The sequence below is a fragment of the Haemaphysalis longicornis genome, unplaced genomic scaffold (assembly GCF_048455015.1).
Source record: "Haemaphysalis longicornis isolate Haplotype H1 unplaced genomic scaffold, Haemaphysalis longicornis Haplotype H1 scaffold_195, whole genome shotgun sequence".
NCBI classification, from domain to species: domain Eukaryota; kingdom Metazoa; phylum Arthropoda; class Arachnida; order Ixodida; family Ixodidae; genus Haemaphysalis; species Haemaphysalis longicornis.
Window position 1 is genome coordinate 367,345 of NW_027526290.1, and position 23,186 is coordinate 390,530.

The 23,186-nt window shown below is 46.6% G+C and overlaps 1 protein-coding gene across 1 annotated transcript in view; it reads left to right on the forward strand.

Annotated features, from left to right (window-relative positions):
* Positions 1–23,186, forward strand: part of LOC144166883 (uncharacterized) — a 110,982-nt gene that overhangs the window by 40,471 nt on the left and 47,325 nt on the right. The window lies entirely within an intron of this gene.

Consider the following 23,186-nt stretch of genomic DNA (forward strand, 5'->3'; position numbering starts at 1 on the left):
TACGATTGAAGCTACTGGAATTCGTAGCTGCTTTCGCTGGGCTCGAATCTGAAGTGAATACGTCTCCTCGTGAAGGACGGAATGATAAGGAAGAAGGGAAAATAGGCAAAAAAGAGAAAGTAGAGAATGAAGGGAATTCGAGCAGATAGGTATTCCCCGCACTGAAGCACTAAAAGTTCAAGTTCAGTAGTTGCTACTGGAGGCTTTCAGTCTTAAGTCTGGTGTTTAAGTTCGTCGCCCGTAGAAAGCGTAAGAGTTTTTTAGTCGCCTTCTCTGCGGATGACAGAGAAGGCCAGTGGCACAGAATCTTCTCCTCCGAAAATGGCCGCCGAGAGTCCAGGTTTTCCAGTGCTGACGACGGCTTCTTTCTTTCAGAAAAAAAAAAAAAAAAACGCCTGAAAGAGAGAAGTTGTCGTGAAACAACTGCCCGGAAACGCGGAGTACGGACCAAACTATGGGAGAGCGCTTTTAACGCGTTCAGACACAGGCATGCCGGTGCGAGGGTGGGAAATTGGAAAGGCCGGCCGAAGAAGGAATCGTCATAAGATCGAGGCCAAGGAATCGGGAAAGCCGGCCATCACAACCAACAAGCACGTAGGCCTCGCAATTTTCCACTGTGTAGACTAGTCAGGATGGCGGACGACCTCGAGAGTAGGGGAAAGACTGGAGGAAAGAGATGACAAATTATGCCAGCATCCGTCCTGTCTGATCCAATATTCGTGGTTGCGGAGGTAAAGCCGCGCACACGTTGATTTCCGATCGGGTCAAGTGCGGCGCATTACAGTGGCAAGGGTGGGCTTTGGCTACTTCTATATTACAATCGTTGGTACCTTCAGCGCCTTGTCTTACCAGCATGCAGGTGAACCGCCGCGTCAATTTAAAGCCGCTTATGGGGCGGCATTTAATGCGGCCTCGAGCGCAAGCAGCCTGTCAAACACGTGGCCCGCCGAACACGCAGCCCGGCGCTTAGGCGGCCCTCCAGAGGTCCGCTTAAACGCTGGGACGCATGTTCGGCTGGTCGCTGGCCGTAATTTTTCTACACCGCCCGTAATGGAAATCTATTACCGCTTGAGAAGTGGTCCCCAAATCATACGGCCACTCAGATAAGCGGCCTTCTTGCTTTTAACTCACACAAAAAGAGGCAACCAGACAAAAGTACTTTTACTCGTTTTTTTCGCTCGTATTTCCGGCCATCGCCAGCATCACGTGACCGATGCTCCAACACAGCATACAAATCTCACAAGGTACGCAAAAGCACATACTGCGTACGCCACCACACGCGGATTCGAACCTGGGTCTACCACACACCAAGAGGCGGATATCATAACGACTGTGCCATGAGCAACGGGCTGATGGGGAGTGCAAACATGGGCTTATAAACACACTGCGTGCTGTAGCTCGTCACGCAGGAGTCTAAAATCATACATTCGGCGGCGAGTGGCTTTCTTTCGACCGGCATTTTTGGATCTCTATACCAAAGAGACATAACAGTATGATTTGCGGGAATTTACGCACATTGGTATACGAGTGGGAACCTTTTGCCATGCTGTGTGACCGTTCCAACGGTATAATGCGCCATGCATGGCTTCACTCCATCGATACAAAGGCAAATGATAACAGTTTTTCTGCATTGTTACAAAGAATATTCTTGGTTATTGGCGGAGAGTTCCCTATGAAAATGCTTGCAAATATGTAGCACGAAAACCGCATTGTCGTGCTGAAAATAAGAGCTGTCTTATCATGAGTGGCAATATACCAAGCATGAAATGGTGCACTAAATATTTTTCTGCTCATTGTAGCTCTTCTGACGGTGCGGTTACATGCCCTAACCTTCATTTTTGCAAGAGAGGGAAGGTAGTAAATTACGCATCTGAGGCGGTATTCACGTAATCGCCCGCTTCGAAAACGTCCGTTTCGAGTCCGTTTCATCGTGACGTATTTCCGTTTAAGCAGTGGGCCTTTGATAATAGCGTAGCTTTTCTTGCAAACGTATTTTAAAGAACTGAAACCAGGTCAGGCTATCCGTTATGTGTTTTTTTTAACGTGTTTGGAAATCTAAACGCGATGAGAGTTTTTTTGTGAAGAAGTTGAAAGCTTTAACCACAAGGGGACGAACGTCGAAAGATGGCAGCTGCAGTCAGCTGCTTCCTGTAACAGTAAAGTGTAAACAATGCTACAGCTACTCGTTTTTTTTTTTTTTTTGCGCTTGGTCCCCATTTTGAGGTCGGTTGCAATCAGAGGTCTTCGGTGTAGGCAGTTGTGAAACTCCGCCTCAAAAAAGGCCCGCACCTGGCCCCCCAAATCCAGATCGTGCGTACGGTAGCGCCACCATGCACGGCCACCGCACGTACTATAGAAAAGCACTAATTTTTCAAACTTACAATGTAACATAACCTGTATGTTAAACGTGCATAATTCTTTATTTTTGTACTTTCGTACGTTATTCATTGCTTTCTTCTGTCCGTTTATGTTGTGATTGTTTCTGCGTCTGTGGAACTGCCTACGGGAACTCCGGAACAACGTAGATCCGATCTGAACCACTAAATTTGCAGTTGTCCCTCGGCCCAGAGCACACTGTATGCCAAAAATAATCCAGTAGCCGATTAAGTGGCTCTAAAAATCGTTTCAAGCTTGCGTAAAGCCGTCGAGCGAATTTCTAACTCTTTTTTTGCCGCGGGAAGACCGCAGATGACGCGCAGCAGACGGCAATGCGCAAGAGACGATATGGCTGACCACACGGTCGCATTTTTTGTTCTAATTTTGCTGCAAATGCATACAAAACACTTGCATCGTTGAACACATTGGCGCAGCGAATTTCCGTAAACACCCAAATACCATTTTTCGTCCACGTCATCGAATGGCGAAGTACGTTGTATAGTTTATTTTGTCATCAACAGATGGCGGCATTGTACGAAAAATACAAAACAATGGAGAAATCGTAGGGTCCCTTTTTAATGCACGGGACCTATGGAGAGTTTCGAAACTCCTATACCAAGTAACTCTGGGTGACAAAGACCGTGCATCAGGACAACCCTCCCGTTACGTATTTCGTCATCGACGCCCTTGCGGCAGGCTGACGCGAGCTTTTCCAAGGACCACGAATGTTGCGTTACGCCGTTGACATTTTCGTGGTGCTCTCCGAGTGAAAAAATGTGCGAGTGGTGGGGATTTTAGTTTCTGAACGACGTACCTGTTGGGCGTAATTTCTGCGAACTTCAAGCTCGTATGTGTAATCGTCAAGTACCAATAAAAGGTTACAAATTTCATCTCGAGTGCTTGTATAATTTTGCTCGTCTGCTAGACAGCTACCGAACTCGCCGATGGTCGTTTATTTCACTGCGTGACGGCCTTGGCGATGGCGTGGATGTACTGGGTTAGGGAGGGCTGCGACAGCGATATAGTTTCTTCGCTACCGACCGCTGCCTGAAGGTCACCGGTATAGCGAAAAAACGAAAATAACACTTCGTCCTCGACAATGAGCCGCGCGGCCGCCGATCAAGTTCGTCCCGCAGCTCGCCGCACAACCACCGCACAGTCTTCTTCGAGAGGCGGAAATGCAGGCGGAATGTTTCTGCCGGCATTTCGAAAGCGTCGACATTACTTCTCGAACGCTTGATCCGCCGGCGAGCCAACAACAAGGCGATGGTCGGTGCAATCATGACTGAACTTCCAAAACCGTCTGTTTGAAATTCAAATGGCCAGTTCCAAGCAGCATAGGTTAAACGCAGTAGGTCCGCCGCACTTGCGTTACATCCCATCAGGTTGTTTGCTTTCAGCCAGTCAGGGCTCGCTCAAAACGGACACTTTCGCAACGGGCAAAACACGAGAATACCGCCCCCGGTAATGTAATGAACCAATAGTAACACACGCACTGTATATAACATAGTGTGTGTGTCGCGACGCCTGCAGAATTGCTGTGTTGACAGCGCTCCAACGCCCATTAAAAGGCCGTCGAACGACACTCCAGACACGTTTTTTTTATAGATTGCGAGGACGAAAAGAATATCGTAGCGTTTGCTCGCGCAGACCGGGTAAGCGCTTGCCCAGAACGCACTGACTGCGTGCAAGCGTTAGCATACACGCGGGAACTTACTGGAGACATGTTATATTTTTTACGTTGGCCTCATTTATTTGTGCACCCGTTATTCACGGGTTTCAGTACAGTACACGGAGGGGAAGGATCACGATTTGGCATTCCTAACATTTCTGAGGTGCTTCCCCAAATAAAAATGGGATGGCCTTGCATAACACTATGTTTCGTCGTAAATACATCCATCTGCATCTGAAATTTCGTTCCTATAAAACTGTATCACTAAAAAAGGGGCTGCATTGGCTCCAATGGCAGTCTGACAACCGTTCCTTGTGCAACTGAGCAGCTTCACCTCATTTTTCATGCACAAGATCAATAATACTTCGACTCTGCAGTCTGACAGATGCCATAGGTTTGACAATTACCCTAATAATTCCACTGCATGCCAACTAGAAATCTCACGCCTTAAGGCCCCATGGCTTAAAAGTCCCTATATGTTGCGATGCGATGGGGCAAGCTAAGTTGTAAACCATTTATTACATACTACATTATCCACCTTGAAACGATATTCCATTCATAAACGCTTGCGGCATGAGCAAAAATCCGAGTTGGGTACGTAAATGCCATGTTTTTGTCATTCTGAGATCCATGAGCATGCACTAATGTGTGATGAAAATTACTTACACAAACCATAATAACATCATGCTCCAGGAACAATGTATTCTTTTATTTGAGATACAAAGTGCAAACTCGAACGCAACTACAAAATGTTTTTGTACTAGGTTATCACACTGAGTATACGCGGACAACTGCATCCTGAAGGCACCCTGACATCAGAAGACTCGTAGCACGAGCAAAAAAGGCTACGCTGTAGTCGCTTTTGTGATGCACCTTCATGATGTATCGCGGGGAACCGCGATACTTTGGTTTTTTAAAAAAGTCTAGATGACACTTCTGGGGCAGGGAACTTGACAGCTGCAAATTTATACTGAAAAAAAAACAAAAAACAAAGTCGCGATACCGGCAGCTTGTTTTATAGCTCATAGAAATGGAGTTTTCTTTTTATGGAAGGGCATAGAATGGTCCGCTAAAATGAAATAGCTCTTTCATTTTGTTTAGAATTTTTAGCAGATTGCTGCTTGCCGAACAGGGAGGGAATACATCTTTACACATTGATGACTGGATCAGGCCCAACGTTTGGCGAAAATCTGGTGGATATGTGAGGTCTTTGACGTAATATGCAGTCAGACAAAGAAGCGCTTTTCTAAGGCTTAGGAATGCCGCTTCATCAGTTTACATGCCACAGATGGCCCTTGTGGATTCACCCCAAGCAATTTTTGGCCCGGAAGATGCTTCTTATGGAATCTCGTCCCACTGAAATAATTCAGTAAATTGAAATAGCATTATAAAAGCACATTTGAAAAACGTTGAACTATAGATAGCAGTATTCCACTGCTATTATATGTAGGTGGGCTAGAATAACAAATGAATGCAATATTTACTGCACCCAAAGATCAGTAATGGGCATCTTTTATTTTGAAAAAATATCAATTGGGAATAATGAAGCGAAGTAAAGGCTGAATACAATTATGACCAGCAACCTTAAGGTGTATTGCACTGTGAGCGCCAGATGCCGGCTTTCTTGCAGTACACTTTCCGTTTCCGGTCTGTCGAAATATGTTCTATGTCGATGGACACATCAACGGCTTGTAATATGTTTTGTACTTCTTGCTCAATATCATCTATTAGAGTTTTTGGACACTTGTTCTGGCCCTCTGGCCTTCTGCAGACTTACAAGCATTGCATGCACATCCAAGCTCTGTTCCTTGTGATGCTCGCTATCAGAGCTAATAATTGGTTCATCTGTGTCAGCAACTGCTTCATTCTCTCTAGAAAAATGGTGGGACAAATGTTTCTTTTTACATACACCATAATGCTTTTGGTGCTGTCTCAAATGCACAAATTGAGAATGACAGATGTTATACACAAACAGGTTTATGTCACCACCATGGGCATCTTTCGTGTGCCTGGCAAACATACTGAATTCAGGTGAAAAAAGCCCCAGTTTGAACGCATGCATGTTGTGTGTTTCTGCCTGGCATGTCTGTCGCAGACCCGCTTCCACTGCCACCGGACTCATGAGTGGGGATGCACGACGCTTCACTTACCGAGTCGAAAGAAGCATCTGTTATAAAGATGGACAAAAGATGTGAGCAGAGCGTATGACGATAAACAGCTACAGTTTAGCGCTATTTAAATAAGAACGTCATGAAACCTATTCCAATGCCTGTTAAGCGTGAGAAACTGACTGATGCTGCAAAGCAAGACTAACACTACCTTGGTAGCTGGATGTGAGAAAAGACATCGCAGCAACCAAGGCAGACGTTTGATATGTAAAGCCTCCCGCATTAGTAAGCACATACTAAAAACGTTTATGTCATGAATTCATAAAAACACAACTTTAAAATTCCTGTAGCATAAATGTACACGCGAGTTACCTAAATGTAAAAAGGCCAGGCTTCATTTCCCTTTATGTATCACAATTGCAAATTAAATTTCAGTGCCGAATCAAGCAGCCACATAACAGAAGCTAAGTAGAAAATCAAATAAAAAGACCCCCTGCCACCCCTAAAATACATTATGCATCCAGCAGCATAAAGCGTTCAGCAAAAATGCAAGGCTTCAACGTTTGTTTTTAAAACTGTGCGCATACAGTTCCCAAGCCTCAGCAAAAATTATTAGAGCCTGAAAGACAACAGGACAATGTTAAGAAAGAAGATTCTTTTTAATAGACCACAATGTTGCTACTCTCACTTTCTACTTTGATACGAACGAATGACCATAGAATAAATAGTACTATTCCCGCTTTGGGAAGGTTGCTGAGAAAATTAATGGTACTTGCTGCGTGACGTTAAGTGCCCTCACCTGCTACAGGCAGCACCGGCACAGACTCTTCCTCAACACACCTTATCTTCATTTGGCGGTGCATGTTCGTTATGCAAAAAAATAAGTGACGTTGAATGGTTCAGAAAGGACTAGCAGAAGGAACTCAGGCTAAATGCCTAGGTATTTTACTTTTTGTTCCAGTGCGCTCCATGCATGTAAAGTCGGAACTACCACAGGTGCATTTCTTCAGGCAAGTAATCAATTGGGATATGAACGAGCTGCAAATGCAGGTGATTTGCTTACGTGCACTATCCCCCGGCTGCTATTTTGGTGGTACGTCCAAGTTGGCTACGTGTTGTGCTTCCAACTGGAGTTGTTCTACGCGAAGTGTAGTCACGAAGTTGCATGAATAGCCGGCTATCGAAGCTGCACAGCTTCACTCCAATGTTACATGTAACAGCAATAATACAGAGGTTGTTATCCGCCAAATACACGAGATAATCCCCGCATAAGTGCATTCAAATCTGGATGCACCAGAGGGCATTTCCTAAAAATTGTTTATCACCATTGCATATAGTGCATATGACTTCATCTGCATGCTTTACCAATCACATATGGGGATGCATCAAAAGCCTGCGGCCACACATTGAGCAACCTGTATTAATTCATCGTCGCAGCGCAAAAACAGCGGGAAAAAACAAAAAAAACACATGGCAAAATCTGAACCAAAACTAACAAACAAAGCCAGTGAAGGTAAAAAGATAGCAATAAAACATGACTGATAAACACACTAAAAGGCAGCTGCACAGGTGCGCATTCTCATTCACCACTCACCAAGATACTCCAGTTCTGGGTCTAGAAGCGACAAAGACGGAGCGCTAACCCACGAGTCAGACATTGTTGGAATTTTATAGGCTTACTCTGTCCTTCACAACCTCTATAGGAGAGGTTGTGAAGGACAGAGTACGCATGGCGTACAGAGAATACTCGACAAAATAAACTCTATGCCTGCCGGTCGAGGATGGCAGTAGAGGAAGTCGAGGGTGGCAGTACGACATGCCGATCCTCAAGCGCTCACTCTGAGCAAGTACTTTCCACAAAGTAAAACCATGCTGTATAATATCCACGAACTACAAGACCATGACCAGGAATGGCTACCGATTTTGGGATAGCTGTATACTTTTGATGTTTATTGCAAGTTTTCCGTCAGCCAAGGTAAGGCAGATGGCTTTAAATCTATCCTTGACTCGGCGTGTGTTTTTGGAAATACGGTAACAAAAAAAGTGGCCTAGCGGGTAGCGTCGCGGCTTCAAACGCATACTTCGGGTATGTTTTCTTGAAAAAAATGCTCCCTCAGATCAGTTGTTATTCGTAAATAAGGGTGGCTTAGTACCCTGTCGGTTGGTGCGAAAGTTCTCGAAAGCTCCGAAAGTGGCCGGCCGACACTGACTTGCGGACCGAATGTCATTGGTACAAGATGGGATGTCGGACGCCAGCCTTTTCGCTCAAGGAACCATTTAATGCTACCGCATTACGCTCGAGATTTCTCGGATGATTAGCGTCAATTCGCGAGGATGTTAACTTTACGGTTTTGGATTAGTGATGTCCGCGGATGAGATACAGCAATAAACTTTCCGTTCATTTCGTGGAGAAGGAGTCCTTGAAACTTTAGGGACATGTTTCGTGAGTACTCAAAACACCACCGTCATCCCCAACGGAGATATATATTCTTAATATGCGCTGCTGGTCAATTGGGTAGCTGTTTTAAACCACAACTGTTAGATTGAAAGTTGAAGATAGCGCCAGTCTTTTCATTTTTTCTGTGTGTCATTTGCTCTAACCTAACTTTACTTGTGATATATCATAGGCAGCAGCATTGTCCTGGAAATTTTCTGGGTGATGCGGCATTAAAATTGTAGGTCGTCTGTCCAAAAAGTTTTGTTCCACTTATTCTGATTGGCTCTTTCTGACATGCTTTGTGTTTGTAGATAGACGTGGCTGTTGTAAAACAATTCGTGGTTTTAAGAAGACGCTTTTTCTGTGTCGAAGGGCTCGAAGTATTTTGTTCAATTCTAGCTTCGAGGAGCACACGCGGAAAAGGACTCGTCAGCTGGTTTTTACATTGATTGATTAGGGTTTAACGCGCCGACGCAACGCAGGCGATGAGGCGCGCCTTAGTGGAAGGCTCTAGGTTAATTTTGACCGCCTGGGGATATTTAACGAGCGCCGAAATCTCGTACATACGGGCGTTTTTGCTTTTCGCCTACATCAGAAAAGCGGCCGCCGCGGCCGGGAGTCGAACCCGCGACCTCGTGCTCAGCAGCGCAACGCCCTAGTCACTGAGTCACTGCAGCGGGTAGCTCATTTTTACAGCTTCTTATTATAAAATGACCATTTTAGTGATCAACGTAAAAAATCAACCAGAAAATTTTTTCAAGCCACAGGTAATGCAATCGTAGTTACGTATTCGAGTGGCGTGGGCAAAATGAGGCAGTAGTCGTGAAGTTTGTGGTAACTAAATTTGTCGGTATGGAGATGGTGTCCCTCCCGCTGCAGTGCAATTAGACGCAGAGGCAGGCGAGATAACTGACATTGCCTTCGAGAGACCTTTTGCTCCCAGCGTTGTGATTGCTCGAATGACCTTCAGCTAGTTCCAGGTCACTCACTCTGTTGGGGAGTTTTCCTTCAACATTTTTGGCAGCCTGTGGGTTCATGTTTAGGAGACTAGACTACGCAAAAATTGCTTCACACAACACGAGGCCCGTCATCTTGCTCAGAACTGCGTCTTTAAGAGGAACAAACATTTGTGTGTTCAAAAGGTGGGCTTCTTTTCATTTTGCGGAAAACGGGACGAGGCTCCACTTGCAACGAAGTTTGTTGAATATGAACAGCAAGGAGGTGTGTTGTTTTTTAATCCTCAGCGACTGCAGTTGTGTCGTTAATCATTCTGCAAGACTGAACGTTCTGAGCATTTAATTGAAGAGAACGGTGAATTTAGGTGAAATACTGAAGCAATATATAACAGGTTAAAGCTGCAGTGCATGATAAAAAAAATGAGCGCCAATCCGCCCTGTGAATGTGGTTGGAAAGCAAAGCTGTAAACGGCACCCACAACGATTACCCATGCGACGTCACTTAAATTCACTCACATCGCTCTACAAATAGTGAAACCAGAGAGAAGTAAAATACACTTAACCACACCCTCCATTACTTCAAAGAGATATTCTTGGTAAGGTTAAATTAAAGCATGATGCATGAACGGTGGTTGGTTGAGTTGTAGTGGTGTAGCACATGAGTAGAAACTCTTTTTTTTATAAAATTAAAGCTCAAACCCGGTGTTAGACGATCTCACTTCTGCGTCTGTGCCGTCGCGGACGGAGGCGACAAGATCGGCGGCAGAGACAAAGAAAGGGGAGCAGGAGGACGAGGAGAAGGAGGAGGAAGTACCTCTGTTCAGATTTCTGAACGGCCCAGAGTGCGGCCGAGGGGAGTGGTTCCTTCTTCACTGTAGCCCATATTCAGTCCGCGCCGCCTGTGCTCTGTCCACCAGCTGAAGCATGAGTAGGCAGATAAGGGCTGGGGTGCAGCATCTGCTATTGCTCTTGTTCGGTAGTTGACGGAAAGAGAGAAGGGTGCTCAAAGCTAAAGTCGCCCACCCCGATTATGTGGCAGAGTGTTCCTACTTCTGAGCAAAATTTCCATTCAGCGTCGCAGCGATTCGGGTGCATGAAGTGAAGACGCGCCGGGTGTGGGAAGGAGCCGGATTGTATGAGCCGTAGGGTAGTTTGTTGTTGTATGGAAAGATCAGGGTAAGGCGAAGGTAGGGTCTATCTCAGAAGGCGATAATGCTAGGTTATATCCATGAACGAGACAAGCGGGTGACTGTCCTCGTGCAGCTCCATAGCACGGGGGGTAAAAGTGCAGGCTTGGTGGGCGTATTCGGTGCCCTCCATGGAAGCGTGACCGGGTGTCCAGATAAGCTGAACGGAACCATTTAGAGAGTGGTTTTTAGCACACGCATTGCAGGTCGGGACACCGAACCCGACTGGGAATTCCGGTAGGCTTGTTGGGAATCGGTGACTACCTTACGAACCCCTGGTTGAGTGAGAGCCAAGGTGATGGCTGCCTCTTCTGCTGCCGTCATGTCTTCGGTCTTAAGTGAGGCACAAGCAAGGATGTTGGTTCTGGAGGTAGCCACGATGATGGCGTACTGCTGCCCTCAATGTTGGGAGGCGCCTGTGTAGATAACTGCATGATACCCACCGACGGTGGTGTTGAGCGCTTGAGCCCGTGCTTGTTCATATTTCTAAGCAAAGGGAGTATATTTAATTCTTGTCGTTTAAAGTCCAGGAGTACATCAAGCGGAGTGATATTCTGTGCTGCCCAGCCAATCTGGTGAAGAATGTGGCGACGCGCCGCAGTTCTGCTCATTCGGAGCTTCTGGATAGAAAGATGGCCCTCTATCAGCTCTTTTACCGTGTTGTAGAGCCCCGTGCTAAGAAGCCTCTCTGTGGACGCACTCACGGGAAGACCAATGGCTTGCTCAACCGCCCCCATAATCATTATATAAAGCATCTTTATTTCCTCCTTGCCGAGAAGACAGAGGATTGCCGTAAGTGATTCTCGAGAGGACAAAAAGGTTGATTCATTTGAAGGGTATCAGATTCCTTGAGGCCTCGCTTCTTGGTGGCAACTCGCCTGGTCATGTGTATGATTTTATTGATGCTGTGTTTGAGGCGCTGCAAGGATACGCCTGTTGGTGTTGGCCTGAAGATGTAGGCCCAGGATCTTGATTCCGGGGCTTCGAGTGATGGCCTGGCCATCAAGAAGTAGTTGGATGTGTTCCTTGAGGGGTCGTTTGGCATGACGGCGGACGACAAGAAGCTGATATTTTTTACGTGAACACTGGAAGCCGCAGGCTTTAGCACATTTGCGTACTAGAAGTGAGATGCCATGGGTTGGTGTGAGCTTCCTTTAATCGCTATCGCGTGGCATTCAGCGAGAATGCAGGGGTTAAACCCGTAGATGTGCTTGGTCAGTGCACCACTTGTCTTCCCTGCCTCCGCGTGGGCTCGTTGCTAAATCGGTAAGACAACGGGCTCTGGCTTTGTTACTCTATTAGTTACACATTCGATTCCTAGCGGTGCCAGTAAATTTTTTTATTTGTTCGCGGGAGTTTTCTGTTGACACCAGCGGTCGCGAAAGAACCTTTGGGGGGTAGAGGAAAAAGCTTTGGTTTAAAAAGTGAGCGGCAGCGTATGTTCGTGCTTCGTCGTTCGCCGACGTGCGATAATGCACGCTGGCGGGCACGCATACACGATATACGTGTTTGGGGCTTAATTTACGGCGACGCGTGACAGCGAAGGTGAATTCAATGGCGAGCACGGCCTTACGTGCGGAGATAGCTGCGCATTACATCAATGAATTCTGCCGAGCAACAGCGAGTGGGCCGTGTGTCAGCAATGAATGGGCAGTGGCGACGATTGACGGGGCCGGTACGCGAGCAGTCGTCACGATACGGATGTAAAGTACAATCTTCGTTTTAACATCTTTTGTTGTACACTTGAATACACAAACCTGATCATAGCATAGGCGTAAGGAAGGAGATCCTCTCTTAGGTGAGCAAAAAAATTGGAGGGAGAATGTGTGAACGGAACGCATTCGAAATCGATTGATGTGCAAATATTGCATCTGATATGGGACAATGTTTGATGGTCAGACAGTCAGTGACATGACTAAGTTGTAATCATTTCATGGTATTCTAGCTGCGCGAAAGAATCCTTCGCATGGTGGCCATTTTCACGGCTATTCCAGTGACAAAACACCCTGTCGTAAGATTCGTCTGCTGCTGCTGCTTAGTGATACATTTCGCACCACCGCCTCTTTTACCACTGCAAGCTTCCGATTTTCGTTGCTACAATTTCTGAGCATGCTGGAAACATAAGCCACCAGTGATTTGGTAGAGAAGTACTTCTCTACCAAGCAACCTGAAAAGGGGACAAAAAGTTTAAGGAACCCGGTTTTATAGACGACGATTTTATCAGAGTTGATAATTTAAACGAACACTAGCTAATGAAACAGCGGTTTATAGAATCGCCCCGGCCCATTCGATTGGCGGCTTCCACATTCTATAGTCACTTTTAGCAAACTGTTTAATGCGAAAGCATAAATGACGCATTCAGCGTGTGCTCAATGGAAGATTCATCGTTTCCAGCATGCGGCATTCAAATCCGCCTCCGGTATTTGTAGCAGTTAAACAGCCCACAAAGTGGCTGGAGTGTAAAGAGAACAACAGTAAAGTATGGCAGTTGAAAAGGAAATCAGGAAAACTTCAGACCACATGAAACTTGAACTAAGAGGCTCTGGATAAGCCAAACCCTGATGCTCCGCTTTATTGTGCTCCATGTTTCGGGTACAATAATTGTGCATTCTGGCATTGTCGAACGCATTGTAGAAGGGATTGTGGCTTTCTACTTGTTGCTGGGGGACGTCGACAACAGGTACACACATCTTGACGCCCAATGTGTTTAACCGTTTCTCAGTAGCCCAATATAAGAGAACTACACGTTAAAAGAACCATAAAGACAAAAGTCTGGTTCGATTCATTAACAAGACTTCTTTGCTCAGAAAGCAATGATAGAAATTTTATTGCGGATTTCGCAGGGTGCAGTAATACCTCGTTAACTGGGAGTCATGAAATCCACTAAAAATTCCAGATAAGCGGAGTTTAAAGTTAAGCGAAATGACGAAAATTTGTGGTCAGGACACTGAAACAAGAGCTAGTGCTGGTAGAAAAAGTTCCACTGCACAGGCGAGCTTTGGACAAAGAGATGCCAAATTCTTTGGGGGTATTTTACTTCGTCCGTCCTGCGTTTCGACTTGCTTTATCAAGGCGACTTTTTTTTTCCAGTGACAGAGATTTGGGGTGTCCTGGGCGGAACATCTCGTTAAATATTCGAAGTGTCTGTTGCACCAACCACGCGCTATACACAAAGACTCAATTCGACAAGCGTCGCACGTATAGCGCGGCGAAAACAAAGATGAGTCAGAATAACTTGCAATGTTTACTGGCAGGGGCCCAAAAGATGTAGGTTTTAAGTTGCTTCTTTTAACAGTTTGTAACCGGTTTTAACAGTTACAGCTTTTAACAATTTCTTCTGCAAGCAGTTCCAGGCTGCTTGCTGAAGTAATTTACGCGGTAAGACAAACAAATTAAAGAGAAAAAACTAACGCAAACACGGTATAGCCGAAAAAAAGCCTGTCAAAGTAATCCATGCCAAAGACAAAGAAACGAAAGCTAAGCAAAGGACGCAAGTACAATGTATCAGTACAGAAGTTCATAATACGTATCCTCAGGCTTTCACTTTCAAAGCACGTAAGCAGACTCAAGTGCCCCGAGGAAATTTTATACGCTTTCGGGAAGCGGACGGAGGGTTTACATAACATACTACCCAGCACCAATCTTTTTGAATGTGGCGCGTTTCCATCACCCGCTTATTCTTTTGCTAGTCGACCATAGTCACGTGATTGCAGAGTCTTGCACTGACATCAGAAACTGCTTCTTAGGACGAAAAATGTAAAGCAAAAAGCGCATGTGAACGCCTGACATATACAAAATGAACTTTCTGGCTAAATACAGATTGATAAAATAAAGGGGCAATAAAACAAAGTGGTTGCAATTGCTTGCCCCTAGTAGCTACCAGTGCAACAGTGGAGCGAGAGAACCCCCGGAAAAGTGCCGCCACGCCCAAGCCGTACCTCCTCCGAGTGCGTTGCCCTGGAACGGTTACGCCACCTAAATAATCAGCAAATATCATGAATCGCGTTTTTAAAGCACTTTAATCCTGCTTCGAAATATTACCATGAGCTTATTATTACCACAGCGCGGCTTTGCCCGAGCTTGGCCCAAACTCGGGTCTCCTGGAATGGCACGCCTGGAGCGAAATACAAGGAACAGTCTGCTTGTTGGCCTCAACAGCTGAGCCATGCACTAGGAGTTCGCTGGTTGCCATTATACTTGCGAACACATGCCGTTTTATACATTCTTTCTTTTCGGGTAGCTCCGAACAAAATTATCACTTATAACTAACGAGCGCACTTCCTCGGTTGCAGTCTACGGCATGAATTCAACTACTGCATGAAGAGAACTCCGACAAGACGTACAGCCTCGCGAAAACAGTTTTTCATGCCCTTTCATGTGCGGGACTACTGGCTCAGTCAACGGGCAATAAGAATGCTTCCTGCACTGCCCTATTCCGCCTATTCCGGTTCAGACCATGCATAGAGTTTCGTAGTAAGTGTACTAGAGAGGAAACTGCCCCTGGGAATCCATGTCGTCGTGGGGGGTTATGGGAAGACCCCTGCTTCTGTCTTGGGTGGGCTTGGCATGACAATTGGATTCTGAACCGGTTTTTTGGATTTGCTTTCTTCAGTATGCATGAGCACGTCTACGAGCTACGAGGTAGCCGAAATCCTCCCTGTTCTGCGGCAGCCGTGAGCCGTAACAACTTCGTGTTCGGTGAATGAGCAGGCAATGCGTGATCGTACCTAACGTTAGTCATGCAGGAGTCGAAGGAACGTATGACTGAGCGGGTGATATGCCGCCGCGAAAGTTGTAGCTGACGAAAAATAAAAATAAAACAAACGTACTTCGACGAAGACAAGATACGGCAGATACGGGTGCCTGCACACGTCCCATCTTGTCTTCGTTTACGACTGTTTAACGCCACGTTTTCTTGTTTCTTCAAGTACGAAGCACCTCGCTTCAAGTACGAAGCAACAAGTACGAAGTAACAAGTTTTCTTCAAAGTACGAAGTTTTGTTTAACTGTAGCTTAGGGCGTGCACTGGTTCACTACGAAGGTGACGTTTTCGTAGGCACGCCCAAAAACTTTTCCAATCTCTTCAAACAACGTATTATTTGAAATAACGGTAAAATTATAAAATAAGAGTCTCTAGTGAGTTTCCGCACAAATATTAACATTGTTGTTAACCACCAGCTTGGTCTGCAGAATAGTAGGTACAACCGTTCCGGCGAAAATACGCTTGGCTTTCTTTTTTCTTAGCTTTGCAACGGCCTGTTTTATTTTGTAATTACGTATTAACAAACTATTCGTTCTGTTTTTGTGGCACTATGTTGGAATATATGGCCACTAAAACGTTTCTATCTAAGCCAATGACTAACCTAAGGCGAGCGCATGGCATAATGGACGCCCATGACGACACAGACGGCCTTGATATGAGCCGCATAGACGCTAGCGCCAGATTCCTCTCCAGTGAGTATTGTAAGAAACTCCATGAGGCCATGCACACCGAATAGAAGCAGTGGTGCGTCTGTTCGCACGTCTTGTCTTGTCCATGGCTGTCTTGCGTGTCAGAAACATGCACCAACCATCCAGCTGCTGGCCGACACGCCATTTCAGCTGCGGCAGAGCGCCACTTGACGCATTCAAAGGGGCCACCGAGACAAGTCTGCTTCCTCCGAAAGGCGGCCTCGTTAGAACAACACCGACACATACCACTTGCAAACTTCCCCAAAATAAGCTTCATAATGAGGAAAACAGAATGGGCACGCGACACTCTAGCTACTTTTCCCACACTAGAACCTGTGAGATAGTACGGGCAGCTCGTTGTGATTGGCTGAGGCCGGCAAAAGCTGACGCAAATAAAACGGGATTATGATCTCACAGAACGAGCAATTTTCGTTAGAATTTAGGGCACCTAATTTTTTATAGCTATAAGAATGGTGGGGCAAACAAGGGTAGTTACGAACGAACTTGGAACAAACTTAGAAGTGCCAGTGCGTACGGCGAGCACTATGCCGACCGGCGCTGCACAGCCGTCTGGCGCGTTGGCCCTTTTTGACACGACGCTGGCCAACTGGCATAAGTTACTTCGCCACTTACGTGACCCTGTTTGTCGATCATACCCAATCTTTCACAAACGATTACTATTAACCATAAAAAAGTAAACCAGGTACAAATTTGGTCAAAAGAGAGCAAGTGCGAACAGCAGTGTGAGCTTTATTGTGGCCCCGCCTATAAAGGCGGACAGTAAACGAAAGAAATCACAAGACACCTTTCGCCGTTGCCCTATACAACATACTAACTTCCATTTTAGGTACTTTCCCTGAGCCCGTCCTCGCTGAAGGCACGCAACACGCGATGTAGCGGGAAAATTAAAATTTCGCCTAAAAGATTCAATTTTTAATTGAACAGAGCATCGTTTGCGGCCGGACAAACGCTGGGTGCACCACAAGACATCAAATCTTTGAAATAAAATAAAGGTATTTGTCTTCATGGTCCCTTCAAAGAGGCCTTGTAACGACCATTTCAAATGCCCTTGGTGGCGACATAGATTGTGCGACAAGTCTCATCCGCAATAATTTTGAAATTTCTTCAGTACCATCGGAATTCTGCCAAAAAAAAGTCGCATTAGCCGTGTTACGCGCTGTTCATTGTCTGCTCAGCCTTGTGCGAAGGCTGCGCATTGTTATATTCGGATAGATTAACAGGTCACCCGAGAGCGAGTCTCCGCGTCTACCGCCGCGGAATACTCGCAGGACTGTGCATTTTGTTCGTCCGCAAGATGGAGTCCTCTACTTTCAGTGGCCTCACACAGTACGAGAAAGTCCTGCCCTGGTCTCACACGTTCTCACTAGCATGTGAAAGCACGCCTGTGGGCAATGGTCGCGCAGGTGAGGTTTCGACGCGTACATGCACACGTGCGCCGCAGAGCTGCGAAAACGGATGATGACGAACCCCCCCCCCCCACAGAAACCCGACCGGGGCGGTGAGATTCGCAAACCCTAAGTGACTGTAGTTGTCCGCATTATCCCAAGCCGAGTTTAATGCTTCCTGATATTTGTCTGATACGGGAAACACAGCGGAAGTGCTGTGCGTTCCTCACGCGCCATCGGCCTGTCGCAGGGATTGGGACGACTCGTACTCATTTTCGGGTAGGCGAAAATTGAATGAATGAATATGTTGCACAGGATGGCACTCTGTCAAAAGAGGGCAATTAGGTTTTAAGGGTCGGTAAATTTTGTTTCACTGATATGGTGAGCCACCTGTGTAAAGCACGTCGTTGGGAGCATCTTTATGGTGGCACTGCGACGAAAGAGCACGCGACAGATGAGCACACGACAAAAGTGCAAACGACAAAAGAGCACCTACAAAAGAGCAGTAGAAGCGCAGAGCTCGAAAGAAGTTGGGCGATTTTCACGCAGACTCCACTTCTCACCACGCAATTGGCGCGCCATTTCGTGCAGTTAAGATAACAAAAAATAGCTTCAGTTTCCTGCGTATTGTGGTCTGACAATAATTTTCGACAGCGAAAACGTTGCACGAGCGAAATAAAAATTTCACCTGGTCTTTCTCTTTCACTCATATTGCTCTTGGTTTGGCTTGTAGAGTCGATATCATTTTTTTACTCTAAACCGAGCCTGTTGAATATGACTTCATAGTATACTTATATCTTGTGTTAAATTTTTATCGCACCTAATAAGAATTCATAAATTTTCGTTGCAATGACGGCGGTCGTAGGGCACACCTTGTTGTAGCTACACGATAGCCCTTCGACGAAACCTGTTCGGTGATCCCAACCCCATGCAGCGTACGTATACTCGCGGTGATTTCACGCGTCGGCATTGCCCGGCGCCAACAGGGTTAGCGGGGGTCGCCAAGATGCGACAGAAAAGAAAAATTGATGCCGAAAAAAAGTGGGGTGCTGTCAGCGAACGTCAGAAAGCGGAATGCAGCTGCTAGAGGTGTGCGCGCGCCCAGGTCTACCAAAAAGCCAGGCCCGGCCAGCGAGCCGGGGTCGGGACGTCCGACTGACTTATCATTCCGGCCGTGGGTGCACCCGAGCCGGAATATTGATGCTTTCGGTCGGGCGGGGCCGACCTGACGGCCCGGGGTCGGCTTTGTACAGTGAAGTGCTACTTAGGTTTTCTATAATAGCACAGAACCTGCTTGTTGGCGAAGCGGAATTAAAGGGCTGTTTGAATTTTTTTCAAAACTTTTGTTTGAAAAGCTTTTGATTCTTTGAAAACTTTTGTTTGAAAATTTTTGTTTGAAAACCTTTTTAAGCTTTTTAAACAAAAACTTGTTGGCAGCATTACTTAATGGTTTTCTTCACGCTGAATTCGAAAACTCTTTATTTCATGAGTGCATACACCCAACCCAACTCTTTTCACCAGAACAAGCGACCCATGCCGACGGCGCGAGCATAGAGCCTGGCTGCCTTTCGGGATTGGCTGGCGGTAGATGATGACATATTCGGAAGTGCGGCGCTGCGGTGACCGCCTGGCCCGAGGAGCTCATTTCGTTCCCTTTCAGATGCGGGCCAGGAAGTCTTTTGGGGAATGGAAGACATACACATTTCCTTATAACAGGGGAACCTGAGAGAAACAGAAAAGGAGAGCAAGCGGGCTGGTTGGTGCGCGAACTAACGACGCATACACACACGCACGCATGCACTGAAGGAAGACGACGCGTTAACGCTGGTCCAGGCCTTTGTGACGTCACGCATCGTATACGCGGCGCCGTACCTGCAGCTACTCAAGAAAGACAGAGATCAACTGAACGCAATCCTACGCAAAGCAACAAAGGTGGCGCTAGGTATCCCGCACCACTCGTCCACTGAGAAGCTGCAGGCATGGCCAAACAAAATACGGTGGAAGAGTTGGTAGAAGCCCACCTGTCTACCCAGAGAGTACGGCTCAGCCAAACCTCGGCGGGCCGAATAGTACTGGCCAAGCTCGGCTGGCAAGAGGCCGACCACACGGAAACGGGACCTTTACCCAACCTTTGGGAGCAGAAAATCGAAAACAAACCCCTGCCCCGAAACATGAGACCGGGTCGCAACGACGGGAGCAGAGCGGCCAGAGTCAAGGCCCTCATCGAAACGCTAAGAGAAGCGGAAGAAGAAGAAGACGCAACGGGGGTCACCCTCTACACGGACGCCTGCAGTCTACCCAAGTTTTCGACGCGAGCCGCGATATCGGTCACGACGCAAGACGCGTCGGTGACGTGCGCCTCTGTCAAAACGGAGTTCCCGGAAGAAACGGAAGAGGCGGCAATAGCCTTGGCGCTCACGCTGCCTAACGTGAGCGAAATAATCACGGACTCTCAGAAAGCGTATGGCAGCTATAGAAAAGGGCAGGTGTCTCTGAAGGCACTCAGAATACTAGAGGGAGGAATACGCCGCATACCCAGGCAAAAAGTCGAACTGATATGGACACGGCTCACTCAGGGCTGGAGGGCAACGAACTTGCCCACCAGCTCGCCCGAGAACTTGAACACCGGGCAGACGAGCACGAGCCGCACGCCATAACGACTTCATCACCAGCCACTACAGGGAAGGCAGAAGGCGGTACCCTGACCCGCATAAATCGCTCAGCAGAGCACTCCAAACGATCTATAGGCAAATACAAGCAGGATCCTTTCCGCACCCCTATCTCCAAAGCAGAATGTACCCCGAGATATACGAGAAAGAGTGTAGCTTCTGTGGGCAATTGGGCACGCTCCGGCATGTCATCGGAGAGAGATTTCACCGAGACAATCCCCCCACCCCTTACCCAACCCTCCACCACCCTTCCCACACCCCTTAACGAGCGATGGGAGACCTTGCTAACCAGCCCCGCCTTGGAAGACCAGCTCGTCCTGATCTCCAGGGGCCAGGCAGCCGAGGAAGCATATGGGTCCCGTGAAGAGGGAACCATCCCATCCGGCACGTAGTCGCCGCAATTTTGTTTGGCTCAATACAGTTGTTCTCTTTCTCTCTCTCACACGCACACGGTGCTGACAAACACCCAAGTTTTATTGCTTGCAGGCGCCTTTAATAGCCTACAAAACAATGGATAGGAAAAAGGCAAAAGACGCGAATAACACAAAATGAACAAAAGTTCTTGTCAGACAAAGCACATTGTCATTTAAAACTAAGGCCCACTTATTCCTTCAAAAGATACCTGATATCATTTTCATACCATATCAACGACGCTTTGCTGACATATTTGTCACCCCTCTGACTGACGCAAAAAACTTAATAAATTTAACGCGTGCGTTTGTCGGCATATTGTCGCAGATATGACGCTGGTCAAATTCCGGTTCGCACTTTCACTGGCAACAGTGCGCAGTAAACTGGCTACCGTCACTCGCTTGTAGTGAATTTGCATGCTCCTGGAGCCGAATATTGATGCATATTCCCGTATGACCAACATAGCTTCGTTTGCATGTCAGGGGGATTGCGTAAATGACACGCTGATGGCACTCCAAGTATACTTCGTTTTGTGTTTCGTTTTAAATGTGTTGCCCTTTCTAAAGTCATTTTTAAGCATAGCACTGAGCTTGCTCAGTTTATTGGGCGCCGACATGAGAACTTTAGTGCCCCCTCGTTCGGCAATTTTCTTGACTTTGTGCGACACCTTATGCCCGTACGAAATCATGGTCGCGCGGCGTTTTCCGTTCTCTGTTTCTCCATTAAGTACCGGTTGCTCCTGTATTTGTTTCCCGAGGTCCTGTAACAGAGATTCCGCGATGCAAGATGAAAACCGAGGCTGATAACCAGCGGCTTCTAGTCTGCTGATTGGGGCGTCAAAACTTTGTTGGGCGGAGTGCTGACATGACGTTAATATGGTGGTGCCATGTTAAATCATTTCTGAAATGAAGACCAAGATATTTGTACGTGTTCGTATATAAGTTGCAAAATGGGGGGTTCCACGTGAAAACGACACTTGCTTTGTTTTAGATAAATTAAGGGGCATCAACCATCTTAAGCACCAAGAGTTAATAGTATCTAGGTCAGATTGGAGACTGCAACGGTCGGTATCATAAGAAATGGTACGGTAAATTACAAGGTCATCAGCAAATATGCGAACACGGGATGCTGCACACGAGGGAAGGTAGTTAATGTAGACTAGAAAAAGTAATGGGCCTAATACTCTACCTTGAGGGACCCCAGATGCTACTTGAGCGAAAGCAGATGCGCCTTCTTGAACCGCGCTGTTTTAAAACAGGACAAAGGAAAGAGCACACAGGACGAGACGAAGCGCGAACTCGTCTCGTCCTGTGCGCTTCATCTGCTAGCAGATGCGCGATTGTTGACAAATGTAAACTGAAGTGTAGAAGTAAGGAAATCTTTAATCCAAGCCAGAATGTCAGGAACTAGGTTAAATTTAGATAGCTTGAGGAGTAGCCTATGGTGAGAAACGCGGTCGAAGGCTTTAGAGAAATCTAAGAAGACTGCATCGACTTGCAACCCGGAGTCTACTGAAGTATACAAATCGTTAGTAAATCCGGCCAATTGGGTCTCGCACGAGTAACCTTTACGGAAACCGTGTTAAAATTAAAAAAATGGTGTTATGATCTTCTAGGTACTTAATAACTTCAGAATGTATGATATGCTCGAAAATTTTACAAATGGTGCTAGTCAGAAAGATGGGTCGGTAGTTCAGTGGTGAAGAATGATCACCGGATTTGAAGAAGGGTACAATTTTCCCTATACGCCAGTCATGTGGGACTGAGCCCTCAGATAAGGACTGAGTGAAGAGTGCTGCTATTACTGGAGCAATGCTCAAGGAAGTATTTTTTAGAACTGTATTGTTAATGCCCATATGATCACATGTTAATGAAAGTTTAAGTTTATTGAGTAAAGATAAGATTCCCCCCTCAGTAATGACGATTTCAGGCATCATGCCCTCTATGAAACCAGTTGTGATCAGTAATGAAGATACGTATTCGCAAGTAAAAACCGACGCAAATGAGTTGTTAAGTATATGCGCGCATTCAGATTCCGGAACAGTTTGGCCGTTATGATCTACAATAGTTATGTCACGGTAGCTTTTAGGATTTATTACGCGCCCGAATTTCCGAAGGTTGTTACTTATCCTGAATGTTAAGTCATGAGTGTAGAAATTGCGACGAGTAGCTTTAAAGGGACACTGAAGTGATATGTAAACATTGCGGGATTACTTTCGCAAATTGTAGTCCGGAGTCCCCAGGCCATGTTTCGACCACCCTGGGCGCGTTTACGCGATTTTATTTAGTAGAAAAATTAATTCGAAAATGCTGTCCTCCTCTCTTTACGCTCGCCCATTTTCTGCGGCGTTTTCGTGTGACGTCAGGAGGGGATAAGCTGGCAATTGGCTGAGCTACTGCACGGCTCCCCTTCAGACAGAGTCAGTCGGCCCAGCGTTTCGTCCGCCGGCCGCCGACGGGTCGTCGCAATTCGTTCGCTCAGTTGAAACGAAGCCAGGACACGCTTGTGAATGG